This window comes from Pristiophorus japonicus, chromosome 13 (genome assembly GCF_044704955.1).
Source record: "Pristiophorus japonicus isolate sPriJap1 chromosome 13, sPriJap1.hap1, whole genome shotgun sequence".
Classification (NCBI taxonomy): Eukaryota; Metazoa; Chordata; class Chondrichthyes; family Pristiophoridae; genus Pristiophorus; species Pristiophorus japonicus.
The window spans coordinates 67774926-67783729 of NC_091989.1; positions in this window are offsets into that span (position 1 = coordinate 67774926).

The window sequence follows — 8804 nt, forward strand, 5'->3', positions numbered from 1 at the left end:
TCTTTGAGAGAGGAAAGGAGCCTCCAACCCCGGCAGTGCTGCACACCTACCGCCCCACCTGTGTCCTGTAGTGCTCCAGGAAGGAAGTAGAGCGCTTCATTCAGCGCTCCATTTCCTTCCTGGAGCACAAACACAGACTTTTTAAGAAGTTGAAAATCATTAGCACTTGCCGCTAATTGTTTCAACTTTTAAAAGTTAACGCCCCAAACAGAGCGCTCCTGAATTTTTCCCCCTAGATCATTAGTATTAAGGGGTTTAGCAGCTTTGAAAGTGGATAAATCCCCAGGCCCAGATGAAATGTATCCCAGACTGTTAAGAGAAGCAAAAGAGGAAATAGCAGAGGCTCTGACCATCATTTTCCAATCCTCTACATGTGTGGTGCCGGAGGAGTGGAGGACTGCTAAAGTTGTACCATTGTTTAAAAAGGGAGAACGGGGTAAACCGAGTAATTACAGGCCAGTCAGCCTAACCTTGGTACCAAATGGGAAAATTATTGGAAAAATTTTGAGGGACAGGATAAATCTACATTTGGAAAGACATGGAATACTGAAGGACAGTCAGCATGGATCTGTTAAGGGAATGTCGTGTCTGACTAATTTGATTGAATTTTTTGAGGGGGTAACAAGGAGAGTCAATGAGGGTAGTGCATTTGATGTAGTGTATATGGATTTTAGCAAGGCTTTTGATAATGTCCCACATAGCAGACTGGTCACGAAAGTAAAAGCCAAGAACGAACTTCTGAACGAACATTTGGTTTTTGAAGATCTCATTGCCTTTTGAGAGAGGAAGGCACAGGCCGTTGGCAATGGGATTCAGGGCAAAGTGATAAGTTGGATCCAAAATTAACTCAGAGACAGGAAGCAAAGGGTAATGGTTGATGGGTATTGTTGTGACTGGAAGATTGTATCCAGTGGGGTTCTGCAGGGCTCAGTGCTGGGTCCCTTGCTTTTTTGGTATATATCAATGACTTAGATCTGGATGTAAGAGGTATGATTAAGAAGTTTGCATATGATACTAAAATCGGCTGTGCGGTTGATAATGAAGAATAAAGCTGTAGACTGCAGGAAGATATCAATGAACTGGTCAGGTGGGCAGAACAGTGGCAAATGGGATTCAATCCAGAGAAGTGTGAGGTGATGCATTTGGGGAGGGCTAACAAGGCAAGGGAATACACATTAAATGGTAGGACACTGAGAAATGTAGAGGAACAAAGGGACCTTGGAGTGCATGTCCACCGATACCTGAAGGTAGCAGGCCAGGTAGATAAGGTGGTTAGGAAGGCATACAGAATACTTGCCTTTATTAGCTGAGGCATAGAATACAAGAGCAGGGTGGTTATGCTTGAAATGTATAAAACACTAGTTAGGCCCAGCTAGAGTACTATGTGCAGTTCTGGTCACCACATTAGAGGAAAGATGTGATTGCACTAGAGAGGGTACAGAGGAGATTTATGAGGATGTTGCCAGGACTGGAGAATATTAGCTATGAGGAAAGATTGGATAGGCTGTGTTTGTTTTTTTTGGAACAGAGGAGGCTGCGGGGAGACCTTATTGAGGTGTATAATTATGAAGGGCCTATATAGGGGTCAAGTTTCGGGCTGCGCCTAGAACGGCGCAGCCCCAACATGGATGCCCGTTTTTCAGGCCTAAAAGCGTGACAAAAATCTACCTCGTAATTCTCGGGCTCCTTTCTGGTCCCTGGGAGCTCGGCGCGCAGACAGCAGCATGGGGCAGAGCCACAGAGTCACGCCAATTCTGCAAGTGGAGGGGGGCGGGGCTAAGTCAAATGAGGGAACGTCATGCCGGCAGCCCTGCGCATGCGCGTTGGAGTGCACGCGCAGTAGCCCAGAAACATTGGCACATGGTCATTTTTAAAGGAACTTAAAGAAAATTTGTCTCGTGGACCTCTGGAAAGGCGTGGGATTGAATTTTGGTGATTTTTTGGTGTCTGAAGGAGTGCTTTTAGCAGCATTGTTGAATAAATCACCTGCTGAAATCAGTGAGTGCTGCTTTTCACTGCTAAACTTCCAGAACAGGTGCTGCATTGGTGCATGCAAATTAAGGGCTGTGTGTTTTGAAAAATCAGAGTGTCAATTCAATACAGCAATGGAACAACGTCCACCAAGAACAAAGAATTTCTTGCATGAGAAAGTGAAGATAGTAGTCAACGTCATTGAGCAGAGATGGCAGGAGCTAGATACCAGCAACAGAGATCGCATAAAAGTGCCACCTAAAGAAATGAAGAAACGCTGGAACCAAGTTTCAGAAGATTACTGCGCAGTGGTGCATACCAGGAGATCTGGAAGCCAGTGTAAAAAGAAATGGCACGACCTTGGTCAAGTAGTTAGTGTAAGTAATATTTTCATTTTTTAATGTAATCGTAATTGTAACCTGGCTATCGGTATGTCCCACCCTGCAGAAAGACACACTCTGTAAAAAGTTATATTTGACTCTTTGCAGAAGAAATTGGCCCACAACAAAAGGGAAGCAACTCGAACAGGAGGAGGCATGCCCAATCTGCATCCACTGACACCCTTGGAACAGAGGGTAGCTGCTATGATGAGTCGTACATGGAGAAAAGCAATCAGTACAGCACAAGCTGGGCCCGCACGCGAGGAAGAGGGTAAGTCCTGAAAATGCATCGTGTTCCTTCAAATTAACCTGCTGCCTGGCCTGCTATGTGTGAGAGTACTCATGCCATCCATCCTGCTCCCTCCCTTGCTGTTAAACATTTGACTGTTCTGATGTATTTTGCAGAACATCATGATGATGATGATGATGATGATGATGCTGATGCCAACCCTGAGGATCCTGAAGATACAGAACAAGAACCAGATGCGGACGATCCAGACTGGATGATGGCAGCGATGACTGAAATGTCTACAGGGGAGAGCTTCCAAATTAATGTTTATGAGCCCCCATTAAGGGGCATCAGAGTTTCAACCCCTTGCATAGATTCTGGTTCCACCTTTCATGGTTTTGATTCCGAAGTTGCAGGTCGCAGTGGTGCTGGTGATATAATGGAGCAGTTTACACCCATTCACCTACCATCCCAGCCCATGGCTCGCACTCGAGTGCTGTCGTCTGGAACACCGAACGCCCCACCGTCCCAGTCCGTGCCTCCCTGTGTAGTGGTGCCGTTTGGAACACCGAGCATCCCACCGTCCCTGCCCGCGCCTCCCAGTGCAGTGGTGCCGCGAGGCAGACCCAGGCAGAGGAGAAGGAGATTGGAGACACGCTCTCCTGAGATGTAGTGTGCAACAGATGCGGCTCAGGTTGTGGCATTGGGTATGGAAACCAATGAGCTTACCCAATCACTCATCGGTAGTGTCAATGCAGTGGGTGAAGAGGTGACTGTCCTGACGGGAGAAATAGCAGTAATGACACGGGAACTTAGGGAGGGAATGTCCGAGGGAGTGCAATCGACGGCACAGGCCATCAGGGAGGGCATGCAAATGACGGCACAGGCCCTCATGGAGATAGCTGCTGCAATAAGGGCACACAGCCCGGCCAATCAAATGACACCCCCATGAAGAAGTGAACATTCACTGAGATGTGGATGAGAGATGGTTGCAGCCTTTCTTTGCTGCTTTTGTTCTTGTTCTTGATGTAGCTGTAGTAGCGTTTTTCAAATAAAAATTGTTTTGTAAGTTTTGTAACTTTACAACTTATAAGTGATCTTAGGGTTTTTAAGTGACCTTATAGTGTAAATGTTTTCACATTTTGTATTTAATTTTGCACCTAAAAAGTGATCCTGAAGTCGAAGTGATCTTAAGAGTGTAAGATTTTTCACATTGAAATTGTTCTGTAACTTTACAAGTTTATAAGTGATCTTAAAGTTTTTAAGTGATCTTCAAGAGTCATATTAAAAAGTAAAGTTTGATACAACAAATATTTTATTACAGTGACGTTAACTTTTCAATAAAATATTTTTTCATTAAAACTGAATCATCTTCCATTAACACAACACAATGTAGGAACAACTCCAAAGAATAAACATGTCCATGCACAACAGTGGTCGCAGAGCCCTCAGGCATCGGTAATTGAAGCGTTCACGGATGAGCTGCTGGCGCAAGGCTCGAGCAATCATTAAAGGAACACGATGGACCGCCCTCCTCCGACCTCGTGCTCCGGCATCAGTCACTTGCATGCTTTCCTGATTGTCATCATCATCCACATCCTGCTCTTCCAAAATACTATCATCATGCACTGGACCCTCACGTGGGTCTTCTGGTTCCACTACCAGCTCCTGCTGCCTCATGATGGCTAAGTTATGGAGTGTGCAGCACACAACAGTGAAGTGACCGACAATTTGAGGAGAGTATTGCAAGTGGCCTCCGGAATGGTCCAGGCATCGGAAACGCTGTTTTAATATGCCAATGGTCCTCTCAATGATGCTGCGTGTCGCAATGTGCGCCATGTTGTATTGACGGTCAGCTTCTGTCCATGTCACGTGAAGGGGCGTCATGAGCCAGGTGGTCAGGCCGTACCCTTTGTCTCCCAGTAGCCAGCTCTGCCCTTCTGGCTGCTGATCAAACATGTCAAATATAATGCATCATGGGTGCTGCCAGGGTATCTCGCATCGACTGACATGATGCGCTGCTTGTCGTCACACACGAGCTGCACATTGATGGACTGGAAACCTTTTCTATTCCTGTACTGCTCGGAATCCTCCACAGGTGCTCGCAAGGTGATGTGGGTACAATCAATGTAGCCCTGTACCTTTGGGAAGCCAGCAAGCCTGAAGAAGCCCACAGCCCGCTCATGGATCGCTTGTGCGGTCATTGGGAAATTGATAAAGTCATTCCTCCGCGCATACAGTGCAGCCGTGACCCGGTAAACGCAGGAATGTATTGCACGTTGAGAGATGGCGCACACATCTTCAGTTGTAGCCTGAAACGATCCCGAGGCATAGAAGGCAAGTGCAGCTGTTACTTACACTTCAACAAACAAGGCAGTTGGCGTTCTGCTTCTGGGCTGCAAATCTGCTCTCAGCATATCACAGATCTCAACGACAACTTCTCTGCGGAAACGCAGCCTTTTGACACAATCAGCCTCGCTCATGTCCAGGTGCGAGCACCTGGCTCGATATTGCCAATCAAACTGTTCTAACTGACTAGAACTGGAGCAAACTAAATGCCGAGAATTTCAATTTCTAAGATACTCCATTCTAAACCAGTTGCTCCAAAAGAATTGGAGCAACTTAGGCCGAAACTTGACCTCATAGATTGGATAGGATTGACCTATTTCCCTTAGCAGAGGGGTCAACGACCAGGGGGTCTAGATTTAAAATAATTGGTAGAAGGTTTGGAGGGGATATGAGGGGAAATTTCTTCACCCAGTGGGTGGTAGGGGTCTGGAATTCACTGCCTGAAAGCCTGGTAGAGGCAGAAACCCTTGCACATTTAAATATTACTTGGATGTGCACTTGAAGTGCCATAACCTGCAGGGCTACGGACCAAGAGCTGGAAAGCTGGATAGCTCTTTGTTGGTCGGCGCAGACATGATGGACCGAACTGGCCTCCTTCCGTGCTGTAAATTTTTATGATTCTATCATTCTATGATTAGGATCGGTCCATTGGACAATGAATGATGCATGGAAAAGCAGTACTTGAAAAGAAGGGGAAGAAAACACTCAACCTCATCCTGCTGTGTCACTCATCACATCCCCATCATTCTGCCTTCACTACCCTACATCTGCATATCATTACTCACACCAGCTTACCTTGCACCCCCACCCATCCCTCTCTATCTACATTACCCAAGTTGATAGAAAAAATGGCAGGTGAATTACAGATGACAGAAGCGATCTGTCAATGGTGAGAGAGGTAATGAGGTGAGATTGAATGCAGGCTTGTGGGAAGACTTGCAGTGTGGAGAATCTGTTGTGGAAATGCAGTGAGGAACAGCTTGTGGCTGAGGAAAGTGATGATCTGTCAGGTGGGAACTTTTACTGTACATTGGAAACTGGCAATTAGTCAGCTGGAGCAATGGCCACTGAACTCCCACCTCAGGTTGACAGCCATGGTCACCGAACAGCGTGGTTCCCGTGGCCATGAAGTTAAAATTAAAAAGTAAGGTTAAAAAGCCTGTTAAGGGTCTGGTAAGTACATTATAATGAGTTAATTAGTCTTCCGCCGCTCCATGTCGGGTGTGCTCAGTGCTGACAGATCCGACATCAGGCTCCTGACCCACTGCCAAAAAGACTTTCCCACCCGAACCGCCACCAGTCCCACCCGCTAACACCCTGGAAAATTCTGGCCATTGGATCATAGTACAGCACAGAAGGAGGCCATTCAGCTCCATCAAGTCTGTGTCGGCTCCACACCTGCTCTTCCCCAATATCCTTGCAATATTACCTCCTTCAAGTATTTATCCCATTCCCTTTTGAAAGCTATTATTGAATCTGTATCCACCACCCTATCAGGCAGTGCATTCCAAATCCTAACCACTTGTTGCATAAAAAAGTTTTTCCTCATGTCGCCTCTGGTTCTTTTGCCAATCACCTTAAATCTGTGTCCTCTGATTATCGACCCTTCCGCCATTACAAAGAGATGAAGTGAAGCTTCAGCTGTACAGGTCCTTGGTCAGACCCCATCTGGATACTGTGTTGTGTTTTGAGCAGCGAACCTCTGTAAGGAGGGTGTGCAGCATAGATTCCCCAGAATTATACCAAGCTTTAAAGCATTAAATTATGAGGACAGATTGCATAAACTAGGCTTGTATTCCCTTGAGCTTAGAAGTTTGAAAGGTCAGTGGTTTGATAGGATAGATGCAAAGAAATTATTTCCTCTGATGGGGGAATCCAGAACCTTTCATGTGCAGATAATGCCATCTCACACAAACAGAGCTTCATATTAACAGTAACACATGTCCCACCTGTGGTATTTGTGACATATAGATTGCTTTCCCATCAGGAAAGGGACTCAATATGAAACTTAGAACTAAGCAATTCAGAAGTGAAATCAGAAAGTACTTTTTCACACAAAGGGTAGTGGATCCCTGGAATTCTCTCCCAGCAACGGCTGTGGATGAAGGCCCTACTTCGTTCATATTCATCATCATCATCATCACAGGCAGTTCCTTGAACAAGGATGACTTGCTTCCACATGAGTTCACAGATATTTCAATGAAGGACCCAATGTTCTAGTCCTGAACTCCAGTTGAAGGGGATGGAAGATGCCTGTGCGTGGATTTTTTTTAACGTGTGGTGACCGTTGCACATCAGCCACCACATGGGCTCGACAGAGCTAGGTCTTTATTCAGTGGCAAGGGTTAACCAGGATGACTGGAGACCTGCTCTGCTGCATGAACCTGGTGCGCACACATATCGCAGTGTGGGCTGGCCCGTGCTGCCCCTGGGCCCTCGGCTCTTCAGGGCCCTGTACCCTCATCTGTCGCACCTCCACCACAAACACTCGCTGCTTCTCCGCCACAAATCAGTGCAGCAATACTAAAGCACTTTAAGAGGATGTGGACATCAAAATTAGGAAAGCTTAATTTTTTTTTAATTTACTATATTCTGGGGAGATTCTCGCTTAGAATATGGAAAACAGAACTCTACTGCAGGTATTTTAAAAATCTTTGAAGTTCACATCCACAATAGCAATCATTCTGTTGCAAAAAAAATCTGAGGCAAAATCATCGTTACTTGTCCCTTCTCTTCCTTTACAAGTCGCATATTGACAGCTCCAAGATACATAGCCACTAACTTATTTCACAGGTCAGTCATTTTGAAACTGTCAGGCTGAAGTCATGTAAGAATTACAAAGAATTACATAGAATATATAGCACAAATACAGGCCATTCGGTCCAACCAGTTGGTTGTTTATGCTCGACGCGAACCTCCTCCCATCTTTCCTCATCTAACTCTATCAGTATAACCCTCCATTCCCTTCTCCCTCTTGTCCGGCCTCCACTTAATCTATACTATTCACCTGAACCACTCCCTATGGTAGCGAGTTCCACATTATCACCACTCTTTGGGTAAAGAAGTTTCTTCTGAATTCCCTATTGGATTTATTTGTGACTATCTTATATTGATGGCCTCTAGTTTTGCTCCTTTCCACAAGTGGAAACATTCTCTCTCTGTCAACTCTATCATAACCTTTCATAATTCTAATTTTAATTTGAAGCCTTGACAGTGCACATGCATCAGAAGTTTAACATTTGATACTATTACACACAGAAGTAAAATAATTAAGCAGCACCTATCATAATATGGACATATTGGGCCGAAAATTGCCCAGGAGTTGCTCCATTTTTTTTGGAGCAACTTGATTTTTCTGGAGTATCTTAAAAATCTTCATTTTGCACATTCAATTTGCGCCAGTATAAGTGAGTTAGTTCGGATTTTTTAAATTTAGTTTAGTTTTGTTCAAAAGGGGGCATTACCAGCCACCTACGCCTGTTTTGGCCATTTAAGCCAGTTTGGACAGCTAACAGTTGCTCCAAACTAACTTAGGCCAGCATATGTGGCCACTTGTGGCTGCACAGAAAACCCTTGCAGAGAGTTAAGAAATCAGTGCAGGTAGGTACTTAACGACTTGACTAAAGAATGTGAATAGGATCAAACAGTTATACAGGACATCATATGACAAACTTCGCAAAGTTAATTTACTATACAACAAAAATAAAAGAAGTAAAGATCAAAACATCCCCCCTCCCGGGATCAAAACTCCCCCCTCCCCCCCCCCGATCAAAAATCTCCCCCCACCCCCATCAAACTTTTGAGATCGATTTCAAAATAGACAATTCTATCTGAACCTTTGCATAGCAATGTCTTCAAGTCTTCACGTTGTGTGT